This window comes from Loxodonta africana, chromosome 13 (genome assembly GCF_030014295.1).
Source record: "Loxodonta africana isolate mLoxAfr1 chromosome 13, mLoxAfr1.hap2, whole genome shotgun sequence".
Lineage (NCBI taxonomy): Eukaryota > Metazoa > Chordata > Mammalia > Proboscidea > Elephantidae > Loxodonta > Loxodonta africana.
The window spans coordinates 35,666,178-35,685,829 of record NC_087354.1 but is presented as its reverse complement, the minus strand read 5'-3'; positions in this window follow the sequence as shown (position 1 = coordinate 35,685,829).

Sequence of the window (19,652 nt, the reverse complement as noted above, 5' to 3'; positions counted from 1 at the left end):
AACATTCTATCCAGTTATTTTAAATTTAGCAAGTAAACAAAGAGAGACAAATATGCACAGCTACAAGGTGATAAATACATAATAATGACCTTTAGCTTGAGTTTTGTATTTTGCATAAGCATTTAATGTCAAGAAAATATCTGTGTAGTGTCATCTATCATTTCTTTGAAGCATGATTATTTTCACATTTCTGTGCCTAGTGCTAAGCTGAGTTTTTATTCCGTTGTCCTTTGAGCAGCTAAAGTCTTTCTGTAGGGAATGAAAATATAAAAAATCGGTGAAACAGCTTCAAAAGGCACAAGAAGCAGCATCCACATAACGAACAGAAGACCAAGCTCAGGGCTCCCAGCTCACTAAATGCTAAGCAGCTTAATGAAATGATAAAGGATGTGTCTGTGATGGAGGAAATACACGTTGCTGAGCGCTGCCGCATCTGGGAGTTATTATCTGGCTAGAAAAGTGACGAGAGTTTGAAAATCAGGGAGAAACTTCTAGGCCAGTGTTTCCCAAAATTAGCCTTTGGATTAATGCTGGTCTTTGAAGATACGTTTATTAAAACACAGGGGGGAAAAGAGTGCCATAAGTTTTCATAAAACTAAATTTATTCAAAGTCTAGAGAGCTAAACAAACAAGAAACAAAACAGAAAGCAACAAGAACTACTGCTTCGGGACAAAACTACTATTTTCCTTGAAAAATAGAAGTACATACACATTGTATTTCTCAGTCACTGTGGGTGGTGCAAACAGTTAACATGCTTGGCTGCTAACCAAAAAACTGGAGGTTTAAATCCACCTAGAGGTGCCGTGGGAGAAAGGCCTGGCAATCTACTTCCAAAAATCAGCCATTGAAAACCCTGTGGAGCACAGTTTTATTCTGACACACATAGATATTCAGGAAAAAGAAGAGTCTGATACACCGCTGATAGGAATGAGAATTGTTTTAAATCACTAGAAAATAATCTAGCAGTAACTTAAAAAAAATTTTTTTTAAAAACATACTCTTTGACCCTACAATTCTACTCCTAGGATTCTAGCCCACAGGGGAAAGAAATGCACCAAAACATAAAGATTCACATACAAGGACATTAACTACAGCTTTATGTGTGGTGGCCGAAGCCAGAAAGAGCGTGAATGTGCATCAGTTAACAGAAAGGGTGAAATGCATCCATATCCCAACATCCTGTGCGTTTAGAGTGAGTGTGTGTCCGTGTCCTTGTGGAACGAGAAAAGCAAAGTGCAGAGAGGCATGTGTGATGCAATCTCATTCGTTTTCGGAAAACAGTGATCCTCAAATCCTGTTTTATTAAAGATATAGGTACAGCTATTGAGATAGAGAAAAAGATAGAAATAGAGAAGGAGGAGGAGATAGAAATGGAAAAATACCTGTCAGGTTCTTAACATACGTTGGGAGTTGGAATGGAGAGAGAGCTATGGGAAGAGTGAGGGAGGAACAGAAGAGAGGAAGGAGAGGCAAGAGGGAGAGAGAGTGCACTTAGAGTGGCCCCCACAGTAAGTGCGACATGACCCCGTTTGTGTAAACTTGAGTGTAGGTGTGTGTGTGCTGAAGGAGATGCATTAACGAATGGTGACAACCATGGTGCCCCTCTGACGAAGTCCGATCCCAGGAGCCTTCAGTTATTTTTCCTCATACTGCTTTGTATTGTTTAATTTTTTTCCCCAACAAACGTGTATTATTTATATACTCAGGGGAAAAAACAAAGCTATTTTACTGTGGAAATAAAAGAACCTATTTATCACTTTTATTGGCTTTATATATTGGAGCTCTAGAGAAGGTTTCACTTGAAAAAAAAGAGTTTTATTATGGAAAATATTTGTAAAGCACCGCTGTAGACTACACTGTCTTCCTCCCTCCTCCAGAAACCCATGCAGCTTTGGAAGAATAGATTGATATCTCTGTTATGCAGATAAAATGAGATTTGCAAAAAGGAATCATAAGCAAATGTTTGTGGAATTAAAATATATTGCAAATTACGAACAACTGACAGGAGAGGCTGCAACTGGCAGCCCATAGGCCGCATTCAGCCAACAGAGGGAGGTTAGGCGCAGCCCACGAAGGCAGGTTAGGCATACACGTGTTTGTAAAAATGAACTCCACATAACCCGATACAGGTTAAAGTTTTATTTTGAAAAGGAGGAAGTTACAAAGGTAGGGGCTAGCAAGAGGGAAAAAAAATGAGATTGAACATTTCAAGAGAAAAAAACATTAAAAACCACGAGATTGCACATTTCAAAAGATCTAGGGCTCAGGCTTTTTTTGCAAAAACCGAACTGGGCCCACAATCCCACATGAAAAAATTCGATCAGAGCCTCATGGTGGCTGTCATTTTGACTGGAAGTCATGCTTTCTGGTTTCCCACACTTCCCATCTGGGCCTTCCATCATGTTACCTGCCTGCCTTCTGCCATCATTCTGAGGGGTCCCTGAGTCCCTGGGTAGTACAAAAGGCTAACATGCTCATCTGCTAACCGAAAGGTTGGAGGTTCAAGTCTACCCAGATGTGCCTCAGAAGAAAGGCCTGACAATCTACTTCCAAAAATCAGATGTTGAAAACCCAATGAAGCATAGTTCTACTCTGACACACATGGGGTCTCCATGAGTTGGAATCAACTTGACAGCAACTGCTTTGAGGGAAGTGGTGGTTCAAAGTCAGAATTCTCACCTTCCCTGAGGGAGACCAGGGTTCGAATCCTAATCCCAGCCAGTGCACCTCATCACAACCACCAGCCATCTGACAGTGGGGGTTTGTGTGTCGCTGTGATGCTGAATCGGTCTCAGTGGAGCTTCCACACTAAGACAAAGTAGGAAGAAAGGCCTGGTGATAATCAGCTAATGAAAAACCTATGGATCAGAATGGTTCAATCTGCATCATGGGGATGACATAGGGCTGGGCAGTGTTCCGTTGCATTGTGCGTGGGGTCATTATGAGTTGGGGGCTGACTCAAAGCAACAACATCTCATTTACTATGCTCAGAGAATGAGGACTGTTGGAAAATCACCCTGGGCTCTCTCTGCCCAGACAATGAGCTAACTAGGGCTGGGGCCCCTCTGGGAGCTGGACCAAGGATAAACCAAAAAAACTAAACCCGTAGCTGCGGAGTCAATTCTGACTCATAGTGACTCTATAGGACAGAGTAGAACTGCCCCATAGGGTTTCCAAGGAGCACCTGGTGGATTTGAACTGCCAACCTTTTGGTTAGCAGCCGAAGTGCTTAACCACTGTGCCACCAGGGCTCCAGTTTCTCATGGGACCTGACATTTCCAGGTTCTGGGAAGCCACATTTCCAGACAACTCCTGTAACAGCTGCACCCAACTGCACACTGCCTGGCATCCAAATCTTTTATATTTTCTTCACTGGTAAAGCTTGTTGCATTTCCCAGTGGGAAAGATGAGTGGGAGGGAGCAGGCTCTCCCTGTGGTACACAAACCCACACCGTGTGTCTGGCAGAGTGCCTGCCCCTGCACCTCTCTCCATGAGGACTACCGGAGGAGGAGGACCCCCAACCTCTTCCCTACATTTGCGAATTCCTCCTTTCCAAAAGAAAGCCTTAACCTGTACCTGGTAATGTGGAATTTACTTGAGGCCCTGTTGCAAGACAATGGCAGTGTTGGTCTTGTAATCCCTCCTCCCTTTGCAACTAATGTAAGTCTCAGCCAGGAGAAGATCAGATGCTAGCATGTTCTGGTTGTGCCCAGGCCCTAGACTTATTTCATCATCTCTGTTCTGCATTATGCTATTTCCAACTGTGTTATCTATTCTTACTTCCCAGAGGGCTGACAGTCTACTTCCAGGACATTCCTAGCATTTTGGTGAGCACGTTCCTGAAGTGTGATCCCTATAGTAGAAACTTTCTGCCTTGACCGTGCAGAGATTCACACCTGAATTTCTCTTCCTCTTAGCATTTCAAGACTTGGTGCAATGGGGAATTTACTTGTTTTTCACATGTAGGTAGCTAGAATGCCTACTGTTACACTGGAAAGGGCTTCTGCAATCTGGTTTAAGGAAAGAAAAGCAAGTTTGTTTGGAGTTTTTCCTGGAAAAATTCACCCAATTACTCAGATATCCTTTCTTTTCTGAATATGTTTTATTTCTCCCTAAAAATATCTAGAGGTTGTTTGAGGTTGGAGGATTCTTGCCAAGTTTCAGTGCTTCAAGCCACTCTATGTGGGTTATTCTGAGGCAATCAGGAATCTCCTGGGTTGTGGTCTGTAACGTCCACATTGCAAGAAAATGGAAAATGTAAATTCAGTATGGTACTCTACCTACGTCCAGACCCTGTTGTTTGGGAACAGACTGAGGATGAGGGTGTAGCTTGAAGGGACAGACGTTCCCATCTGGGGAGGCACACAGAGTGCTCAGAAGAAGGTCTTCTAGGGCCTGGGCTGGTGGGATTTGTTCGAAGCAGCCTGAAGTGACTGTCAGACCAGGGGGTAGGACCCCAGTTTAAGATTAGGGGGAGACGTGTCCAGAGCCAGGAGATGTTGATAAACTTTAAGGGCTGAGCCCCTGGAAGAGCCAGAAGGAAAGATGAGGGTCCAAACAGTGTTCAGAGATGGTGGGTAGAGGGGGTATTGAGGACACATAATCCACTCAGTAGAGCCCTGTTGGCACAGTGGTTAAGAGCTACGGCTGCTAACCAAATGGTCAGCAGTTTGAATCCACCAGCGGCTCCTCAGAAACCCTATGGGGTGGGGCCAGCCTACCCTGTCTCATTGGGCCTCTATGAGTCAGAATCAACTTGATGGGTTTTTTTTTTTTTTTAATTTACCAAGTATATGGGTAATGGATGCTTAGAATGCAGGACATGCTAAAGATGATATCATTTAGCCCATAACCTTTCAACCAACTAAGGACCAGTGCTTAGCAGTCAGCAAAATAATTAATGATCTTACTGGACTTGGTGGATTGCAATATCTCTCTTGTCCTTTGAGCCTTACAGGAGCTATTTGTTTTAGAGTAAAGTTATTGAATTCACTCTTGAAAATAGTACAGAAGGAAGACAAATGGCCTCAACTGAAATAAACTTCTTAAAAAGGAAGATTCCTCTTGAGTTGCTCTAACATTTAATTTTTAGTAAAACACTTTGGGGTTTGAATTAGAAGCTCTATTTTTTCTTTTGTTTGAACAGGTTGCCTTGTTGTTCTCTATCCTACTGTTGCTTTCTATCTAGAAGTTGCTATAACAGGAAAACCACAAGTGGGTGGCTTTACCAAACAGAAATTTATTCTTTCACAGTTTAGGAGGCTAGAAGTCCGAATTCAGGGCTCTGGTTCTAGGGAAAGGCTCTCTCTCTGTTGATTCTGGGAGAAGGTCCTTGTCTCATCTCAGCTTCTGTTTCCTAGTTCCTTGGAGATCTCAGGTGGCGTGGCATCTATGTTCCCCCAGCTGTGCTTGCTTGCTTGCTGAATCTGCTTTTTTTATAACTCAAAAGCGATTGGCTTTAAACACACCCTACACTAACAGTGCCTCATTAACATAACAAGGAAACCCTATTCTCAAAGGGGATTATAACCCAGGGTATGAGAGTTAGGATTTACACCACATATTTTGTGGGGAACACAGTCGAATCCATAAAAAAAAAAAACAATCCATAACACCCTCCAAATCACCCTTTTTACACTGTGTCAGAGCCTTGGAGAGCTGGGGGCTGTACACCTCCAGTCAATCACCTTCCCAGGCCTTGCCAGATCCTTCATCTGTGTAGTGAGGGACAGGGTGAAAGGACTGAGACGTCTCAGTCTTTTCTGGCTCTGACTTAGGATCCTGTGATTATCCATTTAGACAATCACTAAACCTTGTGTTTGTACATTATTGATCACAGTGTCAGAAATTAAAGTGTAAGCTTTAGGGATACACATTTTTATGGCATGTAGCTGAAGGGAACCATAGAGGTTTGTTTAAAGAAGGGACGTATTTGCTCAACAGAATACATCTAAATTCTTTGTTTTATATAATTGGAAGATAAATGTCACATCCTGAGTTCTTTTAAATTAGGGTTAGTAATTAGACCACACTCAGAGTCCATTCATATTAGTGTGCTGTTGAGCTTTCAGTTTTATTTAATATCACTAGGAATAAATGTGATGAAGTCATGCTTAATACTTCAGTTGATGGCACAGGAACTGAGATTAGGCAAGCTTGTTGGGCATTAAACACTAAATAGCACTCTGTGAGTCACTCTTATCTAGGCAGAAATCATTTATTTTACCTTTTCTGTTTTCTTGCTCAATTGTTCTTCAAGTATTACTCTCTGGTTTTGAAATCACTGAGCTGAAAGAATGAAGGGTATAAAGCCCAATAGTTGCATTACTTTTGATCTGCTATTATCTGTCACTTACATGCCTATCGAATCTGCTTTTCTTGATCATGAACTAAATTAATTAAATAATAGGGTAATATAAAAAATAACTATTTTTACCTATGAAGCTACAGTTTTCAGATATAACCATAAGCTGGGTTCATGATGCCTGGGTTAGTTAATAAAGACTAGGAAGCCAGATGTCGGGAAGTGTGCACATCATAGATTCCTTGCCACAGAGAATCTCAGGAATTGTTTTTTGGCTTTTGACTTGAAACTTTTTTTTAAAGTAGGTTTGATGTTTATTTGTTAAACCTAAATACAACCGTTAAAAAAATTATCTACTGGATGCTTCGCACATCTGCCAAGCACCATAGGAGAAAGAAGAGAGGTGAGGTCACCAGAAGCAGGAACCGGGCCACTTCCTACTCCAATTTCACTTCGGCAACCTCTTCTGACAAGTTTAACATCAGGCCAGCTATCAAAGGAAAAATGGTTACAGGATCTCGCTCCATTATTGCAAACAGAATGTCTTAGCTACCTGGTGCTGCTGTAACAGAAATACCACAAGTGGGTGGCTTTAACAAATAGAAATTTATTTTTTCACATTTTAGGGGCTAGAAGTCCAAATTCAGGGCCCAGCCTTTAGGGGAAGTCTCTCTTGGCTCCGGGGAAAAGTCCTTCCCCCGTTCTAGGCGTCTGCGATGGTTGATGTTATGTGTCACCTTGGCGAGGCTGTAATTCTCAGTGGTTTGACAGACAGTACGTATCACTTTCCATTTTGTGAGCTGATGTGAGCAGCCAATCAGTTGGAAGAGGAGCTTCCTTAGGGGTGTGGCCTGTATCCATGATACAAACGAATGTTCTGGCAAAGCTCTCTCTCTTCTGGATCCTGCAATCCTCTTGGCGTCTGATCCTGGTTTCTGGGATGTTAAGCCACAGGGACCTCCAGCCTATTGCCTGACCTGCAGATTTTGGATTCCTCAGCCCCTGCAACCACGTGAGCCAATGGAAGTCATCAGTCTTTTGTCTGACCAACAAATTTGGGACTTACCAGCCCCCCACAATTGTGTGAGCCATTTTCTTGACGTAAATCTGTCTATACTGTTTATGCATATGTATGTTTCACTGGATTTGCTCCTCTCAAGAACTCATGCTAAGACAGCATTTATCTGCCCCATCTGTGTTTACTTTCTTCTGTCCCTAACCTACTCCTTTTATGTCTCAAAAATGATTGACTTAAGACACACCCTACAATGATATGGCCTCATTAACATAACAAACAAAACCATGTTCCCTAATGGGATTACATCCATTGATACAGGGGTTAGGATTTACAACACATGTTTTTTGGGGGACACAATTAAATCCGTAACACAGAGGAGTGAAAGATAATGGGAAGTTGAGAAGAAATATATTGACAACTGGTACACTGGAAAAAACAATGTCATAAAAAGAAAGTTAAATTGGGGGAGTTATAATCAGCAGTAAAAGTTTAATAATCATGAGACGATATGCAAAATAATAGCATAAAAATACATAAAGCAAAACTTTGATAGACAAAAAACCAAACCCATTGCCAACGAGTCAATTCCAACTCATAGTAACCCTATAGGACAGAGTGGAACCGCCCCCTAGGGTTTCCAAGGAGCACCTAGTGGATTCAAACTGCCGACCTTTTGGTTAGCAGCTGTAGCTCTTAACCATTACACCACCAGGCTTTCCTTGATAGACAAAGAAGAGCTAAAATCATGCACAGTGCCTAAAATATAGTGGGTGCTCAACAAATATTTCTTTAATGATTTTTAAACAATTTTCCAGAACCACAATTGAGATGGCCTCCAAATTACCCTTATAGGTCTAGGAGCCCTGGTGGTGCAAAGGTTAAGCGCTCAGCTACTAACTGAAATTTGGTGGTTTGAACTAACCCAACAGCTCCTTGGGAGAAAAACCTGGTGGCGATCTGGTTCCTTAAAGATTACAGCCAAGAAAACCCTACGGGACAGTTCTGTGGGCAGTGTGTGATCACAGATAGCACCAGACATGGATGATATGGGTATAAGTATAGCTGTTGCTATTGTTAGTTGCTGTCAAGTCAATTCCTACTCATGGCAACCCCAAGTGTACAGAGTAGAATTGCTCCATAGGGTTTTCAGGGCGATGACCTTTCAGAAACAGATTGTCAGACCTTACTTCCAAGGTGCCTCTGGGTGGTTTTGAACGTTGAACCTTTCAGTTTGTAGTTCATTTGTACCTCCCAGGGACTCATGGGTATGAATGTTGTTGTTAGGTGCTATCAAGCCAGTTCTGACTAATAGTGACCCCATGTACAAAGGAAAGAAACCCTGCCCAGTCCTGCACCATCCTCACAATCATTGTATGCTTGAGCCCATCGTTGCAAGTACTGTGTCAATCCATCTCATTGAGGGTCTTCTTTTTTGCTGACTGTCTACTTTACCAAGCATGATGTCCTTTTCCAGGGACTGGTTCCTCCTGACAACATGTCCAAGGTATGTGAGACGAAGTTTTGCCATCCTCGCTTCTAAGGAACATTCTGGCTGTACTTCTTCCAAGACAGATTTGTTTGTTCTTCTGGCAGTCCATGGTATATTCAATATTCTTTGCCAACACCGTAATTCAAAGGCGTCAATTCTTATTTGGTCTTTGTTATTCACTATCCGGCTTTTGCATGTATATGAGGTGATTAAGAATACCATGGCTTAGTCCTCTAAGTGACATCTTTCCTTTTGAACACTTTAAGGAGGTCTTTTGCTCATGGGTATGGATAGGGACAGGTAGAGATAGAGTAGACCCTTGACTTTGTCAAAAGATATGTCCTAATATCTTCAGCATCTTCTAGCTCTGCTAATAGAATTAATGATACATAAAAACACAATAAAGTATTAGAACACTTTAGTTTTGCTTCAGTTACATCATCAGCATATTAGGTGGCTTGTGGTAGGGGTAGGGGGGAATTTCTCCAGAAATCATGTTTTTATTACTTCAGAGGAGTTAACAGCATAATAAAATGGGTAAAGAGTGGCAACGCCAATGAGCTGTAGATGCCTGACCATTGCTAGTCTCTCGTACCAGCCAAAGCATTCAATCCCAGACAAAAGCCTCACAGAACATTTACTGGTCAGGACTGTTCTAGTTGCAAGAGCAGAAACCTGTCTCAAACTGAATTAAGGGGGGAGAAAAGTAGGAAGTGGAATATATCAACTCATGTATCTGAGGGGCCTGACTAAATCCAGGCGTCCAAACAAGGTGGTCCGTCCCTGTCCATCTGTTGCACCACATCCCTCTCTGTTGGCTTCTTTCTTAGGCAGCCATTCTCTGTGAGCGGTTAACAGTGGTCACCAGGAAGTGCGGACTTGTACCAGATGAGCCCTCCCAGTAAACAGAGCACAACTTTCTCCAACAGTTGTATACGTCCAGGAATTACTCCAGTTGGCTTGTAGGGACACATGCCCAATGTGGATAAGAGAGCGGAACAGGCCAATTAGCCAGGCCTGGATGAGTTTTGTGCCTCTCAGCCAGGGGTGGACTCAGTGCCACCCAAGTCACAAGGACTAAGATTGTGGTGAGGTGCTTCCTTGGGGCAGGAAGGGGGGTGAAAGGGATGCTGGGCAATTTTTAAAAGGTTGCCTCTTCTAGTATGTGTGATCAAATACATACCTAAAAGGAACATGAATGCCCTCATGTCAAGAACCTTCATGATTATATATGTGTGTATAGTAAAATCATGGTGATCTGATGTACAGAAGATATATAGCAGTACTGTCCAACAAGAATATAACGCATGCTAAATAAGTGATTTAATATTTGCTAGCGGAGTCTGCCTTGAGCATTGTGCTCTTTTAGGAAGTATCTATGTGGGATCAAAGTTACAATAGCAGTGCTAATGATTAGATAGGAACCTTAGAGGGCAGTGAGTTTATGTTAATGGGGGAAGAGCTACTCCAAAACGGAAGGTGGGAATTGTTGCACAACTCGAAGAATGTAATCAGTGTCACTAAATTGTACATGTAGAAATGATTGAATTGGTGTATGTTTTTCTGTGTATATATATTCTCAACAACAAAATAAAATTTTTTTTTTTAATTTCCTAGTAGGCCCATTAAAAAAATAAAAAGAAACAGGGCAAGTTAATTCAATTATATAATTTATTTGACCCAAAATATATCCCAAATAATATTATTTCAAAGTTTATAAATATAAGAAATTATTAAAGCTGTATTTCACATTTTTTATATTAAGCCTTTAAAATCCAGTGTGAATTTTATACTAACAGCACATCAAACCTTGGACAAGCCATATTTCAAGAGCTTAATAGACACATGTGGCTTGTGGCTACCATATTAGGCAGCTCGACTGGACAGTCTTCTGTAAAGAAGACACTAAAATGTTAGCAGTGTCTTTTCTGGAGGGGACATTTTATTTTCTCCTTGATATTTTCCTGTTTCTTCTAAACTTTATATGAGCATACATATTTTTTCTAAAATAATGATAAAGCAGTAAAAAATCTGTTAAGGCCATTCCTAAAGAGTGCTCATTAATGGGTTAATGCCACCTGATGGGAAATATCCCCCAGTCTGTCCCAGGTTCTGTCCTTGGCATTCACTGCCCCCCCCCCCTTTTTTTTTTCTAGTGATCGGGATGAGGATAGATAGTTCTGACTATTCAAATGTGCCATTGATTTGAAGCTGAAAACCTTAGAGGCTACTTCAGGTGCCAGAGGCAGAAGCGGAAATAATCCTAACCAGCTTGTAGGATGACATACATCTAATGAAACGTAATGTTCAAATGGAACAACGTACTCTTAATTCGGTTCAAAAAGCTAATTGCACATCTACAGAAATGGGGATGTTAGAGCCACGCAGTGGAATTTTCCAAAGGAATTAAGATGTTGGGTTGACTCTGAACTCAGTAGCAGTCAATAGCGTGAGGAAGCTGCTAAAAATGAATGCCGAGACTATTAATAGAAGCAGAGTGTCCAGAACAAGAGAGCAGATGGCCTCCGTCTTTTCTCAGTGATCAGACAGCTCCCTAAGTTATTGCACTCGGTTCTGGGTGCCACACTGTGAGGGAGGTTAACCAAGTGGAATTCGCCAAGCAACTAAGGCGAGGAAACAACTGCAAGAGCTGAGGGGGTAGTGTCCCAAGTCTAGAACACTAGAGGAAATGTAAGAGACTCTCAAGCATATGAAAAAATACTGCTCTTATTCATGAGAAGAGAAATACAAATGAAGGTGTAACCTGACCTTACTAATGCCAGTAAACTTCCATTAGTCCTTAAACTAGCCAGCATCAGATTTGGCCTGCCCCACATGAGCAGAACGGCCAGCTATGACCACTAATTGACCTCAACAGAGGACGCAGCAACAGGAGGAATGAATCAGAAGGCAAATCATCACCTAGACCCTATTTCGAAGCAAGAGGTCTGACAAGAACAATGTCACCTCCTGTTTCCTGGCCACCTTCTAGAATTTTCCCTCCCCAGAACACCTGCACAGCTGCCATCTTGCTGCCCAAATCACTTATGAGCTCTCCTTTCCTGTAGTTTAGGGAACTGGATCTGAGGAACTTCCTCCCAGCTCCTTGCTCTGCACATTGCAATAAAGTTACTTTCTCTTAAAGACCGGTGTCCAGGCAATTGGCAAGTCTGAGTGCAATGGCCAAGGACACACCTTTCCAGGTTCGGTAACAAAGGCAACACTGAGATGCCATTATCCAACTTCAGACTGGAGGATGTCCTACAGTTTAACGACGAGGGAGAAGCCCCTTATATAGTGTTGTGGGAACAGAAGCATATCGGGAATATTTTGACACCAGAGCAGATCATGTGTGATACTCATTCTCCCATATATATAATGGCACCACCACCCATATGGCAGCTTGTGGTACTGTGAGTGGCTTTTGTATTGTTATGATGCTGGAAGGTATATCACCACCATTTCAAATACCAGCGGGGTTACCGATGGTGGGCAGGTTTCAGAGCATTTAGACTAAAATAGACTAGGAAGAAAGCCCTGGCAATCTACTTTTGGAAATTAGCCAGTGAAAACCATCTGAATCACAAGAGAATATTGTCTGATATAGGGCTGGAGGATGAGGCCTCTAGGTCAGATGGAAGGCTCTCGGAGTACACAGTGGTGGCAACAATGGACATGAGCATACCAACGATTGTGAAGATGGTACAGGACTGGACCCTGCTTCGCTCTGTTGTACATGGGGTTGCCATGAGACAGAGCTGACTCGATGGCAGCTAACAACAACGCTAATGGCACAGAACTGCCTCTTTGCACATTTACTTACCCGTTTCACATTAACTTCTCCTTTATTACATTATCTTACCAGTTATTACATCAAGTCCTAACTGATCCTCTTCTTTTAAAAGACACACTCCCAGATTATAAACAATGACAAATAACAACAACAATTAAACCCAACTCTAGTGTTAACTAGAGACACAGAAAAACAAAATGACCCAGAGGGACAGGCACAGTTACACCAGGAAAGTGGAAATAGAAAGTAGACACAATAAGGGTCTTTGCTCAAACAGTGATTGAGGGGAGTAAGACGAGGGCTGGTGGGTTCAAACTGCTGATCTTTTGGTCAGCAGCCATCGCTCTTAACCACTGCACCATAATCTAACAACCTCTTCTAAACCAAACCCACTGCTGTAAATTGATTCTGACTCACAGCAACCCTGTAGTACAGAGGAGAACTGCCCCATAGGGTTTCCAAGGCTGTAAATCTTTACAGAAGCAGGCTGCCACATCTTTCTCCCATAGAGCACCTGGTGAGTTCAAACCACTGACGTTTCAGTTAACAGCCAAGTGCTTTAACCACTGCAGCACCAGGGCTCCCTAACAACCTGGTAAATAATATAAAATGGAAATGCTGATATGTTTTAATAAGAAACAGCATGTGTGCCGTGAGAGCTAATAATGGGAGGTGACCTGGGCAGAGAAGTCAACAAACGCATTCTAGAAGAAGGGACATTTGAGCTGAGCTCTGAGGGATGACGGGGTACCTGGGAAACAATGTTCAGCACAGGCCTCCCTGACGACTCCAAGTGAACAGCAACCCTGCCCCCCCAATCACTCCCGATCCCCCATTCCCTGTTTATTCTTTATAGCACTTGTCACTTCCTGAACATCCTGAATTTATTTGTTTGCCTGCTGTCAGTCTGTCCCCCACCCTCCTCCAACAAAATGTAAGTTCCAGAGGGTAGAACTGTGATTGTCTCTCTTCCCAGCTGTAGCTCCTGCCTCTGGCATGGAGCCTGGCACATGACAGGCTCCGGATAAACATTTCCTGACCACACAGGTGGACTGGGTGAGGGAAGGATATCCTCTGGCTGCAGACACAAGTCACACGTAAAGGCCTGCTCCCTGGACTCTAGGATCCCCTCTGTCCTGTAAATCCCTTTCTGCCATTCCCAAGCACACACCCATGCAGTCACTCTCAGGGATCAACCTTACAGCTTGATGCTCAAGACCGACACAGGGGAAGGGCAAGACGAATGAATCAATCAGGAGAGGAGAAGTGTAGGCACAAGGTCCTGGGGGGTGTGGTGGACCGGCCCAGAGCGGAAGTGGACAGGATGGCTGAGGAGGCATGGACTGTCCAGCCATTGTATCAGGCAAGAAAGCAGAACATGTCAGCACAGCTGCAGGCAAGCTGTTGGAGTTGGTGATTGAAAGGTGAGGGCATTCTCAAAATCAGAAAAGAGCTTCCACCAGGGGAAGTAAGGGTGATCTTCAGGTTAACACTTTGGATGCATTACTGGCAAGCAACACAAGATTTGGGCTGCATAGCTTGGAGGACTGAAGTCAGGGTAATGCCTACATTCTTACTGCAGAAGCTCTTAGCAACTTGAGCGGATGCACGCAAATCTGTATAGTATTTACTGGAAAGTTACACAGGAGACTTGAATTGAGTCCACTCGTTGCCACTATTCCATCCTCAGTGACACCTGAACAAGCCTCTCAAAGCAGGATCATCTCCTTTTTAAAAAAAATTTTTTATTCTATTTTTGGTGAACATGGACACAGCAAAACACGTTCCCATTCAACAATTTCTGCACACATTGCTCAGTGACATTAGTTACATTCTTCACATCGTGTCAACACTCTCATTATTTCCATTCTGGTTGTTCCATTCCCATTAACTTAGTCTCACTGCCCCAAAACAACCTTCTCACCCAAGTTTTAGAGTAACCGTTGACCATTTGGTCTCATAGAGATAATTTTTTTAAAGAGGTCAGTACTCAAGGGTAATATCCTTTACTTTTTGAGCTAACCTGCTATTTATTCAGTTAAGAGGTGACTTGAGGGATAGTTTCAGTTCAAGGTTTAGAGAGTATCTCAGGGCAGTAGTTTTGGGGATTCTTCTAGTCTCAATGGGTCCAGTAAGTCTGGATTTTTTGAGAATTTGAAGTTCATGGAGATAATTAGTCCTGTAGACTGGTTCCTTCTCTGATTCTTGGGTTTCCTTCTTTCTCTTTTGCTCCATATGAATAGAGACCAATAATTGTGCCTTAGATGGCTGCTCACAAGTTTTCAAAACTCCAGACACTACTCAACTCCTCACCAAACTAGGATGTAGAACATAAACTTGATTATACCAATTGACCAAGTTGTCCCGTGAGACTATGACCCTAAGTCTCCAAACCAAAAACACCAATCCTGTGAGGTGACGGGTTATGTCTAAGAAGTATCAACATCTGTAGCCCCTATTTGTTTTATTTTTTGAGGGGGTGTTGTTGTTGTTGCAACATATGGCAGGATCTTCTCTTTTACCAAACCCCTCATCACGCAGCCCAATGATAGAGATTCTTGGCCCTGTTTTGAAGTAAAGGGCTAGTGTGCTCAGGGGTCCAGCATGGACCAGGCAGTGTCTACCTGGCAGGGAGACCCCACAGCTTGTTGCTTTGACACAGCTCCTGGGTGACTGCAGATCACAGACAGCTAAGCAGGACGATGGGCCAATGACAAGTTACATTATTTGGTTGAAACTTAGAACAACAGGACCCATACGGGCAGGAAATTATTGAGAAATGATGGAAATGTCTGATTTGCATAAGCTATATATCTCGTTCATATGTGTACCCAGTGGATGTTTTATGAATATGTAAATATTTGCTGACTGATATAATTTGCCAGGGACTTTTGTTGAGAAGATCTTGAGCCATATTTTTTTTTTAGGCTACCAATACATATAAAAAAAAGTTTAAAAGTGTCAAAATGGATTGGTAAAAATTTTATTTTAAATGTTTACTATACATACATGCCCAAACACAATGCATCTATGTATAAACCTCATTTGGAGATAATGTCCAAAGTCCTAGTTGAGAAACTTGTGCTCTGGTCCTGCTGCCAGCCCCCCTGTCTCCAATGCCCTTCCCACAGCCCCCAGACTGGAAGGGGCAGCTTTCCCTTTCTCTGCTCTGCACCCCCTCCTTCCTGAGGTGGCATCACCCTGACCCCTCACACCAGCCATAATGGCAGATAGGATGCAGAGAGAGGAAGCATCTTAGAGAGAAACATGACCTTTGTCACACAAGATTCACACGGGCAGAGGGGACATCTGATGGCCTCAATACCTGAGATTAGACTCCCTTGGTGACTGAGCTTGCCCCTCTGGCCTGCTCAGTGAAGAGGAAGTCTGGGGACAGTGCCTCAGAAACCCTTCAACCAATGGAGCTAAGAGCCCTTCCTCTTTAAGAGGTGACAGAGGGTAGAGCAAATACAAGCTAATAGGATGTTTTTTGATGTCACACGTCTTTCCCACTTTGGTTTGTTTCTTAAGATCCATCGCTAACACCTGGAAATGGACAACAGAAGACCAGTGCCTCTCTTCTCCAGGTGACAGTAAGCATGAGGGACAGTGGTCCTGGGCTGAGTGGCACATCTTCCCCGCACCTGCCCCTCGCTGGACTCTTCTCCCTTCTCTGCATGGCAGGCTCTTAAGGACTCTGAGTGGAGGCGCCCTTCAGTCTCCCCTCTCCAGATGAATGTCCTCAGTCCTTGGCTTGTCAGAGTCTAAGAGGACACTAGACCTGAAGGTCTCATGTCACTTGGTCACACCGTAGCAACTTCCAGTGTGACAATTTGACAGTGTGCCACATGAGGCGGGGATGTGGCAGAATCCACTCCAGATAAGGACTCAGAGGACTTGGGTTCTACTTCTAGCTCCTCCAAGATTCAGTCTCTGGGCCTCAGTTTCCTTGTCTGCAAAACAGGTACCATGTGCTCCTGCTCTGCCCTGTGTGTGAAGTGGGTCTGAGACAGAAGATGCCAGGGCGAGGGCTCACACCCCATCGGGCTGGGCCAGCTGGCAGGGCCGGCTCCTTCCCTGGAGCCCATTCACCTAGGAACAGGTCATCAATCAGCCTCCCCAGAGTACAGAGGAGGTATAGGCTGTCACCATGCCTGGTTCTCACTGGTTCTGGATAAATAGACAGACAGATAGATAGAGATGTTGTTTTGTTGTTATTAGTTACCCTTGAGTCAACTCCAACTCATGGCCACCCCGTGTGTACAGAGTGGAACAGTTCCATAGGGTTTTCAAGGCTGTGACCTTTCAGAAGCAGATCACCAGGCTTATCTTCTGAGGCACCTCTGGGTGAGTTTGAACCGCCAACATTTTGGCCAGTAGTAACCGAGCATTTAACCATTTATGCCACCCAGGGTCTCCCCCGCTGGTTCTAAAATCCAGTCTAGAGCTCTAGCCCTGAAATTCAGGGCTAGGGAGGGAAGGATGAGCTGATCCGAGGCCAGGCAGAGGCAGGGAGCCCAGAGCAGAGGCAGAAGCAGTGCTGTGATGCAGACACTTGGCGGCAGCTGGGGATTTTCCAGAAATTTCCCTCCAAAGTGGACTCTTCACGTCCAGGGAGGAACAGGGATGCCATGAGTTGGGATCAACTTGACAGAAACTGGTTTGGTTATTTTTGGTTCTATAGGGGAAAAGGGGGGAAAGGAAACCCTGATTCGTAGCATCTGCCAGTTTCTGTGGTGTAAGTACTTCAACTTTGGCCAATTTCAAGCTACCAGTGATTTAAAATTTGCTCATAAAATTCCTAAAAATGTAATGATTTGCTCTTGCGAGCCAGTACAGGCGAGCTCCACGCACCACTGCCTTCCACCCTCTTGCTAAATACCTCATCAGAAAGAAAACCTACTCCATTTTGTCATAATCCGTTACATCCTTGCTTAGAACCAGAGGCTTGAGAAATTTTTTTCCCAAGGGCTCATTGTGAATTTCACCATCAAAATAAATAAAGCCCTTGTTTCTCACTAGGAAGAAGGGCTCAGTCGAGGGAAGCTTGAAGGACATGGCTACACTGTGATGCTGTGGTCACAGATGCTTGACACCTGCTGCACAGAAAGTGGTGATACCCATGAAGGTGCCAGGGACCCACAGGTACCATTTCTGAGCCTTTGATGGCATCTCTGTGGTCTAGGAAGGAGTTGGCTGTGATCTAAGCTGATGCCAACGGTGACATCTCCATGCCGGGCAGAGAAAAGGGATAGGGTGTGGAGGGCAGGGTTGGTGCCTGTCTAGGGCTTTTTCTCCTTCCATTAAAGTGGGAACTTCCACAGAAGCAGCAGAGGTTCTCAGATCCCCGCTAATCAGAGTGCCAGTGAGTGAGACTTCACTACTCTTGTTGAAGGTGATCGCTGTGGCTGCACTTTGGGAGTGAGAGGGAAAGTGGCATAGTTACAAGTTCAGTTATAAGGTCATAAGGGACTGCACGGATTCACACTGGATGGGAGCATGTGGTCTACTTTCTCTTGACATCTTTCTAAATGTTAACACTGAGTGCTGAGCCCACCCTGTGACATTCTGCTAGGTGGTTCACATGTGGCGTTGCATGTGATCTCTACAATAGTCTTGCAGGACCTGTCATCTCTCTTTCGTGGTTGAGAAGATGGGACCCAGAGGAGTTAAGCGCCGTGACATGGTCAGGTATCTAGCAAGTTGCAGAGGGAGAACTTGAACCCAGGGCTATCTGGCTCCAAGGTCACTAATCTTACCAGTGCCCCCAGTTGCCCTGGGACCATTTAGCCCACTTGCAACTTCACAGAGTCTTCAATTAATGATTGCTCTGGCCAGGATTAATGCCATTGTCTGCCCAAAGCTCCCAGCCCTTTTTTCCTGGGTGGAGACAGGTAAGACATGGCCTCTCTGCCTGCTCCATCCAGTGACCGTGGTCAGCAATGCGTGTTCTCCCACAACCCCACTCTCTGGGCCACAGTTTACTGGTTGTGGCAGGCTGCATTGCTGACTATATGATTGCTTTGGGGAGCAGTAGATGTCTGTCCCCCAGTGACATTAGGCTCGGCTACATGACTTGCCCTGCCAGCATCTTTTAGAGCCAACCCATGGATTACCTTATCCCTCTCTCTCGCTCTACCATGAGACCAACCAACAATACTGCAGGCAGCAGCTACTTCTTCTGTTCAGTTTCTGAGTAGGGTTCCCAACATGGAGCCGAGCCACCGCCAACCCAGAATGGACATTCAGTGTAAGTAAGAAATTCTGTTGTAATATACAGAGATTTGGGGGAGGTTCGTTACCACAGCATAACCCAGTCTAATCCTAATTGATACCGAGGTCCGTGGGTTAATGGGTCTATGAAGTCCTGATCTGGAAATTTGAAAACCAAGGAAGTTAATCTCTTTGGGTGAATGATGCCATTTTATAAAACTTGGGAGTCTGCCATGTTTTCTTGGATTGAAGAGGAGAGGAAGCCAGTGTAGAGTAACAGAGAACAATGAAACAGATGCACAGAGAGAAGCAGAGACAAGAAGTAGAAAGAGAAGCCTTAGAGTCAGTGGTTCCAGTTCCTTAGGCCAATTTCCGTCTCAGTCCTTAGGTGCCTTGGTTGTCTTACTTCCTGGAATTCTCTAAGAATATTCCTTATTGCTTAAGCTAGTTTAACTTGGATTTCTGTCCCTTGCAAATAGAAAAACCCTAATTTGTACATTTCTCTTTATAGATGGAGTCACTGAGGCCCTGGTAATAGATAGGGGTAGCCTGGATTCTCAGGGCCCTTTGTAACAGCACCTGGACTTTTCCTGACATGGCCCACTGCACTTTCCTCCTCCTCCAGCCAGAGGCCAGGTGGGAGGTGGCTGAAGGATTCTTGCGGCTTCCCTGGAGCCAAGAATTCTCATGATTGTTTAGTTTGTGTTCCCAGCCAGGGATCCTAGCTCTCAGAATCTGAAGGAAGATACAATAAGCTAGGGAAAGCCTGGACTATCAAGATGCTAAAAGATTGAAATGGGAATTTTCCCCCGAGATTTTGTTTTGCTTTTTTT